Here is a 10,276-nt window from a genome sequence, read left to right as displayed (position 1 = left end):
CTATTTCATAGGAACAAAAGCCTGAAAATGCTTTGCTAGGTTTGAACCCATGGTTCCAGGGGGTCTAAATGTGTCAAACTCTGTTTTTTTTGAACACTAAATTCACCTTTACCATCTTTCCCTTGCTTGTCCTTGGAATTAGTGTGACCATGAGGTCTGTTTATCTGTTAAATTTGCCTAACTCGTATGTGTATGTGAACTTGCCACTTGCTCATCTCTTGCCAGTTTACCTATATTTCACTCTGCCATCTTCAACTGAGGGGTGCCAGGTTGGCAAAATTAGAACATTTATTTGTGAATCCAGATTAAAAAACTATAGAGCTGTGGCTCTGCCAATGATTTCTGAACACAAGAAGTCCTCAGAGGGAGACTGAATCACTGGATACATACAATCCATCTTCTAGTATAAACTTCTGTCAAGAGTGAAACTGCTGCAATCTCAATCAATCTTGCATTACTAAAATGTCCCTTATATCACAGCTGCAAGCTCCTCTGCCCTAACAAACAAAGGCTATTAACATTTAAAAGCTACATTAAATATACGTTATAAGTTTGGGTTAAAGCCAGGCACTAAGTAATGCTAAGGGATCGATATCCATAATCAAGAGCATATACAGCAGGAAAGGTGCATTGAGACTGTGTCCAATATAGTTTTCCATATGGTTCATTTGAAAGCCTTTTAGAAGCTTAACAAGGAGAGGACCGATGCACAAGTATAAGAAGCACAAACACTCCAGAGGCCTTGCAGAATCTGTGGTCTTAAAATAAGCTCCTAGGTTTTAGTAGGATCCAATGAAACCCTCTTTATATGGGCAGTGGATGGAAGGGGTCAGACAGCTGGTGAGCAAATACTCAGTAAACACTCTGAGCAGCTGAACTCTGCAAACAGCAACTATTAAGGCAAAGACCTGAAAGATCAACAAAGAACTGCAGGTCTGGGTGAAATGATGCAATGGATTACAATTAGTGTCACTGGTCTGGGGAGCAGAGGCCTTCCTATCGATTTGGGTTTCTGTTACAGCTATGAGCCACCTTAATCAAATAACAAATTGGGCTGGTTATGGAGAAAGCTCAACATCAGTCAATATTATCTCAAGGACACCTACGGTAGATTTGCACTCTGCCGTCTGAAGCATAATTTTGTTGTAGGAGAAAAAGTAGGAATTATCGGAGGCGGTGGCTGGGCTGTTGCTTCCCAGAAAGACAGCAAGAGGCAACAGGATAGGTGAGTCAGTTTGATCTCAACACATCTGAGAACTGCACATACTTGAAAGGGCAAAAGCCACATTAAAGCAAGTTACCGTTATCAAAATCAATTAGGAATTTCAATTTTTGCCAAGGGGCTCTGAGAGGAAGCATCCATCTCTTCTGATGCGGGGTACTGAAGCAGCAGGTGTATTGCGTGGGCCTTAAACACCCAGCTCTCTGCACTGGGTTTCAATCTGCTGCATGTCTGATGTGTCCCATCTCTCCCCAGGCTGAAAATTCTGAAAAGACAGATGCGTGTGTGTGTAGCGGAGGCATCTTATTTTGGGGGTCTCCACTCCCTTGGCTGCCTTCTCTTCATTCTCCTGTTATAAAAGCTGGAATATTATAATTATTATTTCATTTAAATTAATCCCTCCCCTCACCCCAAAGGCCAGGGCTGACTGGAGCCCGCACCGACACCACGCGAGCGCCATTTTCTTTGGCGCTCGGGAGAGACCCCCCCCACACACCTCCCCCGCCCTACCGATGCGCCCCGGGGAGCCGAGCCGAGCCCCGTCTCGCCTCGTTGAGGGGTCGGGAGCCCACCTCATGGCGCGGCCCGGCTCCCTCATGCCGGCCGCTGCCCCTCCGCCCCGGGGCCGCCCCGACAGCTGGGCCCTCAGGGGAGGAAAGCGAAGCAGCGCCGGGCGCCATCTTGTCGGGGGCGGAGCGGGGCCCGGCCCGCCCCGTGCTCTGCCTGTCGGGGCGGCCCCGGCCCCGCCGCACTCGCCGCTGCCGACCGAGCGGAGCGGAGCCCGGCGGAGCCGCCGCTGCAGCCGTCAGCGCCATTGGCGTCAGCTATGGCAGGTGAGCTCGTGGTCCTCCTCCTCCTCTTGCCCCCGCGGGCGAGGCGCTGCCGGCCGCCCCGGGGAAGCAGCCCCGCGGGCGCCTCCCCCATGGCGCCTTCCCCTCAGCCGCGCCGGGGTCAGCGCTGTCGTCTGCCGGCCGCTGTCACCTCCATCCCGGTCGCCTGCCGGAGGGCTGCCGTAACATCCCCTCGCATCCTCTCCCGCCGCCCTGCCGAGGCTCGCCTCTTTCCTCCTGCCGACGAGGGGCTTCCCGGCAGCCTCCACCATGTTGCCGGGCTGCGGTTCACCTTGGCCTGGCAGCTTCTGCCCCTCCCGTGCCATCCGCGCCCCCTCTCCTCCGTCCTTCCTTTTCTGCCTTCAGCCCCTCCAGATTCTGCCTGGCGGCGTTCCCAGCCTCCAGCCCCAGTGCGGGGCCGGGGCCGGGGGCCGCTACCTGGTGGCCCGGCCTGGGCGGCGAGCGCCTGAGGTGGGCACCTGCGGCGGGAGCCACCTGCCCGCCGGGGGGGCGCAGGGCCGGGGCTCGGGGCTGCCTTCGCCGTTCCGCGGCGGTCGTCGCATGTGTTATGTTTTTTTCTTTTTAAAACATAACGTGTGGTAGAGCCGGCGGCTTGTAAACGGGGTAACGAAATGCAGGTTAATTCTCCCCTGATCCTGAAGGGGTGGGCTCTCTCTTTCTTGTCTGATCCCATTCTCGTGATATGCTGTGAGGTTGTTGTTGTTTTTTTTTTTAATTTCATTTTTATTATTCTTTTAATTTATTTGGGGGCTGTGTGTGTTTGGTTTTCTTTTTATTTTATTTTTATTTTTTCCCTGTGTGGATCCTGGCAGTATGTATTTCTATTTGTTGCTTTTGACTTGTGAGCCCTGTTCAGCATCGTGCAGTCTTCTTTTGTCTTAAGGTATGTTTTCGGTAGAACCAAGTGATGTAGGCAATACAGAAAAATGCCCAAACAAAGCTTGTTGAAAGCCTCTGATTAGGTTTCATTAATTAACTGATAATTCATAAATATCTGCATCATGCATTTCTGTCGCTGGCAGGTTTTGCTTTTTCTCGAAATATGAACATGTAGGCAGAGACTCATATACACTTTCATTCTCGTCCCTTCATTTTGAAGCCATCGTTGTCATTTTGTAGATTCAGAAGACAGATACTTAACACAGCTTGGGGTCTGCTCTTCACATATCCCAGACTGCCCTGTAGGTGAGTGATGACGTGGGGCTGATCCTGGCTGAGAGCTTCCATCAGAGCCCATAGAAAATTCTGGCAGGAAAGAGAAATCCCCAGATGTATTTAAGACAAGGTAAAGACCTTATATGATAATTATTACCATCTTATTGCTTGCTCATACCTGTTAGTATGAGTTCAGTGCCAGGTAAATAATACTAGGCTTGGTGTTGAACTTGACCAGCTAAAATAAAAATACAAAATGCTGTTTTCATGGGGAGTTTAATATGCATGTATATCCTCTCTTCTGAGATTGCAGCATGGCGTTGCCATTCTTGAGTGTGCTTTAAATTACCCAGTTTAAGCTTAGAAAATAAGGTGGTTTGGATAGTGGTTTTACTGGCACCTGGAGTTTGATGCAAGCTGTAAAACCTAGCGGAGAAGCAGAACAAATACTTGAGCAATTAGCTGCTGATGTGCTGCACTTTGCCAGAGTGAGACTTAGGCTGCGCACCTTGATCTGCCTGGTGATTTCATTATAGGTAAAGGATTATTGCAGCAAGTAGCTCAGATTAGTAAACTGGAAAATAATCCTTGAGAAATGTAGAACAATTGGATTAGTAGTTGATGAGCTCTTGCAACCCTACTCCTAGCTTTAAGTCATGATCCAGATAACTTGAAATTAGAGCAGTATTAACCTAGAGCTGCACTGGAAGAAATTCAACCTTGGGCTGGCAACGAGGTTAAACAAGCCCTGAGATTTTTATCATGGATTTAAACAAGCCTTTGGCTTCAGGAAAGATGCACAATGGAGTTGAAAATGTCTTGTCAGAGCCTTGGGGATAAAGGAAGGGGCTAAGGGCTTCAATTCTCTCGGGCAGGTTGGGTTCCTGCTGTTCCTTAAGGGACCAAATTTGTATGGTTTAAAATCCATCCCAATGTGTCACTTGTCTCTAAACCCTACTTCTAACTAGGCTTAAATTCAGTGCATGTTTTCTCAAGGCATCAGGCACTCATGTTGAGTTAGATGTAAAGAGCTAGATGGAAATTAGTCTCTGTGAATGTCTGTTCTGCATCTTCAGTATGGAAACAAATCTAAAGGAAAAGCATCTTTCAAATAGAATAATTTGAGCTGCAGGTTAATGAATGCTTCCTCTGGTGACAGTGCCAATTTAAGCAGCCTTCATCTGTCACAGGCTGCGTATTGCCAGCTGTGCCATGACCCTGTGGTGCTGCTGGTACCACTGGACAGATGGACACTGAGGCAGTGAGGCTGAGGAGCTTTTTTGGGTTAGCCCAGAGAAGCCTACTTTTATGTTGAAGCCAGATGTGCATGGAGAATTTTTACCTGTTCCATACTGTCTGGTTTTTATTTATTTTTAAGACTGATAATATGAGAATTTGTTTTCTTTTTGAAGCTAACAGGGGGTTAAATTCCAGTAGAGAAATAAAATTTTATCTTTGTTGGTATCGCTAATCTGGAGGCTTTTCTTCAAGGGGAAGTTTAAGGTACTGGCAGTGTTTGGGGTGGGAGGGTAAGGAGGGAAACCAATCCTAACAGGCAGTGATATGACTGTGTTTTCCCCGTATGTGTTTCAGAGACTCTGTAGAAGATGCTGCATTTGTATGCAGATACTATTTCAACGTTATAAAATAAAAACTCTTGGGGTTTTTGTTCTTTGAGATTCTCTGTATGTTTTTTTTTTTTTTTCTTTTCTCCTTTCTTCCCTAATATAGCCAAAACTGTCAACTTCCTCAATAGAAAGGACTCTTACTGTGCTGTGGAGTGTGGTTTTGGGTGTTGTGTAGGTTGTTCAAAGATAAATGGTGGCAACTTCACTCATCTTTAGTATGGACTCCTGACGAAGTGGCTGGTAAACTTCTCCAGTGACCTAATCTGAACTGTAGTTAACCTTGTCTGATCCTTGTGTGTACAGGGGAAGTAAACTGGCACATCCTTGTGAGCTATTCCAGTTCATTGCAGTGTCCTATGCAAGGTGATTTTGGAAGAATTTATTCTGCTGTAGCTATCCTGGTATTTTTGTGTGAACGACATAAGAAAAACGGTGAGAAAACACAAGACCAAAAAGATTCTCTGGAGCTATTCCTTCAATGGATTTATCTTACTTTCAAACGCTTCCTTAGACATTTATCCTTATAGTAGGAAAAGAAAATGCAAAGGGCTGTGCAAAATGTTTTTTTCCTTCCATTGAAGATGATAGTTTATGCATTGCTGAAAAATTTATTTGTTTCAAGTACTCTTATTCTGAAGCCTTACTGGTCATGAAATGGTCTGACAGCAGTTACAGTGTTTTATTTTACTTAAAAGCTGCAGGAAGAAAATATTGACAGCCAAGATGAGTAAAGAGATGTGCAGCATGATGGAGTGTAAGACAGGAATAAAATAAATCATTTAAAATGAAAGCTATTTGCCGTGTTCCCTAGCCATTCCCAGGGGTGAGGTGCATTAAGACATTGTGCTAACTTCGTGATACTGCACAGAATACTTCTGTGAGTACTGGGGAGCATATTTTCTTATTAGCATATTGCAACTAAATATTTCCGTTTGTTATTATTGGTCTTATGACAATGTTTATTGTAAAAAGAAAAGCCTGATAGTCAGCCATTTTCAGGTATTGGGAAGGAAATGTCAGTTATTTGCATGTTCTTCTATTAGAAATGAATCTAGGTGTGAATTTCTTAAAAAAAAAAAAAAAAAAATCTCACCGCTCTGTGCAGCCTGGGCCTGTGGCCCCAGTGCAGTATTGGGCTGAACAGAGTTTGAAAACTCTGGGTTTGGGGAAGGATGACCCAAAACACAAGTTTGGTTGTCTCCAATATTCTCTTGTGCAGCAAGAGAGTATTGAAATACCATTTCTTCCTATCTCCCTCCTTAATTATATCATTTGTGGAGGAATGGCAGGGTTTGAGTTAGTGTTAAACTAACATTGCACAGATTTATAATTACAAATCCAATGGTCTGAATCTCCTTGTGTCTCAGTTTTCAGGCAAGAATAGTAAAGTGGAAGTTATGGAGGCCAGGAGGGGAAAAAAAATTTCCTCTCTCTTACGCTTCAAAGAAGAAAAAAGCTGTCCTATTGAGTTGAAAGGGAGCTTCTTGAATTTCTTTTTACCACATTCAGGCAACCAGAGGTTGTTTTTGTTTGTTTTTGTTTGTTTTCTCTTCTGCTAAAATCTACATCATTAATTATGTGAGAAAATTGCCATGTATTGCACTGGAAAGACTGTCGCGTGCACCTTAACATGATGATATAGTTGATTTTTATCTTGTGTATTATGGAGACCAGTATATCTTTCTACTCTGAATGAGTGATGTTTTCGTCTTGTACTTGCGTCAGCAAAATGCCAGAGAAGACGAGCTCTGTCTGATAGTTGTATTTTTAGGAGCAGATGGGAGCAGATTAGTCCAGTTGTAATTGTGTCTGAGGAGCTGTAAGTAGCAGCATGGTACCTGTAAGTATTTTTGAACTTTTAGGCTGTGCAGTATGAAGGCAATACTGGAATTCATTTTACGTGTGTGTATGTGTGCATACTTGTATATAATAATAATGTGTGGATTTAACTGGTGTTTGCCTGTTATTCCTTTGTGACTAAGGGGACTGTTAATTTAGCATTGTTTCTATTATGCTTGCTTTTGATTGAAATTGCTTGAAGTATGGACTCAAATTAGTATAAATGGTGAAGGAGAGATTGACTCACCATGGCTCTGCATTTGACTGTTTTGAAATCTAATGACTCATGCGATTGATTTCAAATGGCTGCATGTCCCCCATGTTTGTTGTCCGATTTTATTTTTAAATCAAATTATTGCAGCCATTTGAACAGTTGGCTGAAGCATTTTGAGAATGCATTGTAGACAGGAATGCTGTCATAGCAGAGAAGTAAAAAAGCAACTTCAGGAAGTTTGTGTGCACTTGCATTCCTAGGCATTAACGTCGTGTGTAGATGCCTTGAGTAAGTTTGGGCTCTAAAGTAGGCATTTTAATTAGGTTTACTCTTATTTGTTGCATGGCCATGAAACAGCAGCCTGGGGCAATAAGCCCTGTTCTAGTGTTATGCTGGCTATTCATGTGCTTGTAAGATTATAAAAGTTAAGAGAATAAAGGACAGTTTGGAAACTTTAAGAGAAAGGCACCTGAAATGCTCAGTCTACTGAGTGTGCTCTTAGCTGTGTTTATATGATGAGGTGGTTAAAGTGCTGTTAGAGAACTTACCCATCTTTCAGTGCTCTGAAAGCCACTGGTGATCCAGTAATAACAGTAGGAGGAAAATGCTGCAAATCTGACTGCTTGACTCTCCTGTGAAGCACATCTGTACGATGCTTGTGGTTTTCTAGCACAAAAAATAGTGATTTTACAGGCTTGTTTTCTGGCCCTGCTCCTTTTATTACTTAACTGTATCATCGTGCATTTCAGCATGTAATACAGTACTCTGTTTTGTTGTGCTTGTGGAAAAAAAGGTGCCTATTTATGTATTCTCACTGGTATTCAAGGTCGTACAGATTATTTAAGAAAAATGGTAATGTGACTCCATGTCATGACTTGCACTTGGTTTACAAACTTGGAATGGATATAAAATGCTGCACCACAAAGCTAGCAGCCTCTTACTGTGTGTGCTAAATAAAACTAAAATGCCCCAGAGTTGATGGTGTTTATTTGGCTTTATTGTAATAAGATTTAACTTTCAGTGGAGTGTTTGTGGCAGGAAAAATCTTGAGTTCTACAGTTTTTGCTGTGTGTAGTACTCCTGCTTTGTGGGGAGTTTCCTTTATTCAGAGACTTGCCACACCTGAGCTAAGAAAACACAACCTTTCTTTTGCTGCTGATGAGAAATATTGTCTTTGGTATATTCTGAAATACAAGCTGTTTCAAAAGTTACAGCATTTTTTTCATTTTTGTATTGAAAATGAAATGTTTTTGAAAGTTGAGGTAAATGTTTCTAATTCAAGAAGCATTTGGTCGGTTGTATTGTAACAGTTTTTGATAAAGGCCTAAAGGGCACATTTTCCTGTTAAGTGTTTTATTGCGTGCATGCTTAAACTAAAGGAGTAATTGGGATTCAGACTGACAGAAAAAAACATGTGGCATACCATGAGTTTATGCTGAGCATAACAGTTCTCAGTATAATTTTACAGGACTGTCCTCTGGTGTATTCAGACAGTTAGACACTTGTTGGTTATATGTAGTTTATTTTAACTTGCCTGTAGATTCCTTTTAAAACAAAAGCAAAAAAAATAGTTTAGTGGGATAATTATTTTTCTTTTTAATAGCCAAGTGGTCTGTTTCTGTTGTAGTAAGATAGTATATCTATTTATCTGTTCTAGCTAGAAAGTGAAAAATGAGTGAGAACCGTTCAATTTGCAGTGTATTAATTTCCGAGCATAGGAATCAGCAAAAATCTGGCTTGGTGTAAGTAATAATCTCGTGTTGCCTGGCCCCTCCACTTGAAGCAGACCAGGGTCTATGAACTTGGGGTTGGGCTTTGCAGCAAGCTGTGGTTTCCATTGCCCATCCGTATGGGGAGAAGAGGGTGGTAACCTGACCTCTTTCTGAGGTGCTGTGTGATCCTTCTCATAAAAACATAGATCTGAAGAGCTCCTTCTGCAGAAGGGGAAGAACTCTGATAATCTTCAGCCCAGGGGCCTTGTAAACATCCATTGCTAATGAGCCTTCCTCTTTGGGAGGGATCAAAAAAAAATGTAATGCTTTTCATGAAGATGCCTAATAAGGCAAAACTGAATCAAGCAAAACTATCAATTAAGCCTTCTATTAATTTTTTTAGTATAAATGAACCTAAAACCAAAGAATATCTGGCCTTGCCTTTTCTTGGCTGTTCTGTTTTGGTAAAGATTTTACCATTAGTGTTAGCTCAGTTTTAAATCTCACTTCTGTTTACCGTTCTTGCTTCCTAAACCTGCTGAATCGTAGACTACAGGACAGTACACTGAGTGTGTTAAGATCAACGTCTAATTAGTGTTTTTGTTCTGGAGGCTGTTGTGACAGATAATGTGTTGTTGAACGGCAGGTAATAGGTTTATTATGGAGAGAGCACAGCATGTGGGTATCTTCAAAGGAGACTCTATCTGTATTGGTCTTTTCTCCTCTTAATTATTCAAATGGAAAATTTTGTTTGAGGGCAAAATGTATGACTAAATTATATTATTCCAAATAGTAGCAGCAAAAACTTCTTGCATTATAAGTGACGCCAATTAATAATTGTGAAAAATTGTGAATACTTGTGATTTTTTTTAAAAAAAAAAAGTAGTGCTATGCAGATATCTGGGGAAAAAAAAAAAAAAAAAAGCCCCCCAAAGAAGAAACCCGTAGGGTGCAATATTAACATCACAGTACGCTTGCTTTAAAAAAAAAAAAAAAAAAAAAAAAAAGGGTGTGGGGGAGATTTTGACAGCAAAAAGCACAAAAAATATTAATATTACATTAAATATTACCAAAATACTTTTCATAAAAAGCATGTCTTGCTGAAAAAAATCTTTCAATAAATAATACTTGACATGAATACTACTGTAAGAAATGTGAACTCTGTCAGAATATTGCATTTTTTGTGCTTTTCCTGAGCGATCAGTACATTGTAAAATGGAATGTGCTATTCCTGTCATTTCAGTTGGAGAAGAATTCACGTTTTGTTCTTATGCATTTTTGTTGAAGGGATATTTAACACGCTGAATATATCTGAGTATATTCTTAATTAACTGCTTACATATGGAGAAAAATATTCAAGCAATTTTACTAAGTTTCATCTTGAGTTTCTCCATGCTAATGTGCTAAATGCCATACAGGTTAGACGCCAGCTGCCTTTCGAAAGGTGCTGCTTATCTCTGCTCTCTGCTGATTGTCCCTATGGAGTAAGAGGACTGAACTGGTGATGGCACGTTGACTTCTCAGGCCACAAGTGATCTACTAATGCATGTTTATAAAGAAGTGGGTCAGGACTGTTGGGCACGTATGCATTTTCACCCTAATCTGCCTGAAAGATGAGTACGGGAAGTTAACCAGCAGGTCTGGTTAAACACAAG

The 10,276-nt window shown here is 42.2% G+C and overlaps 1 protein-coding gene across 4 annotated transcripts in view; it reads left to right on the top strand.

Annotated features, from left to right (window-relative positions):
• Positions 1-1,979: 1,979 nt before the first annotated feature.
• SLC23A2 (solute carrier family 23 member 2) overlaps positions 1,980-10,276 on the top strand; it is a 54,110-nt gene continuing 45,813 nt past the window's right edge. For 3 of the 4 annotated variants that reach the window (XM_032204217.1, XM_032204221.1, XM_032204218.1), the window contains exon 1: positions 1,980-2,055. The gene's annotated coding sequence lies outside the window, so the exon portion shown is untranslated. Of the gene's footprint in view, positions 2,056-3,192; positions 3,359-10,276 lie in introns of all 4 variants that reach the window. The other variant, XM_032204219.1, reaches the window with a different exon arrangement.

The sequence above is a fragment of the Aythya fuligula genome, chromosome 27 (assembly GCF_009819795.1).
Source record: "Aythya fuligula isolate bAytFul2 chromosome 27, bAytFul2.pri, whole genome shotgun sequence".
Lineage (NCBI taxonomy): Eukaryota > Metazoa > Chordata > Aves > Anseriformes > Anatidae > Aythya > Aythya fuligula.
Note: the sequence above shows the minus strand (reverse complement) of the source record. Positions and strands in the feature narration are given on the sequence as shown.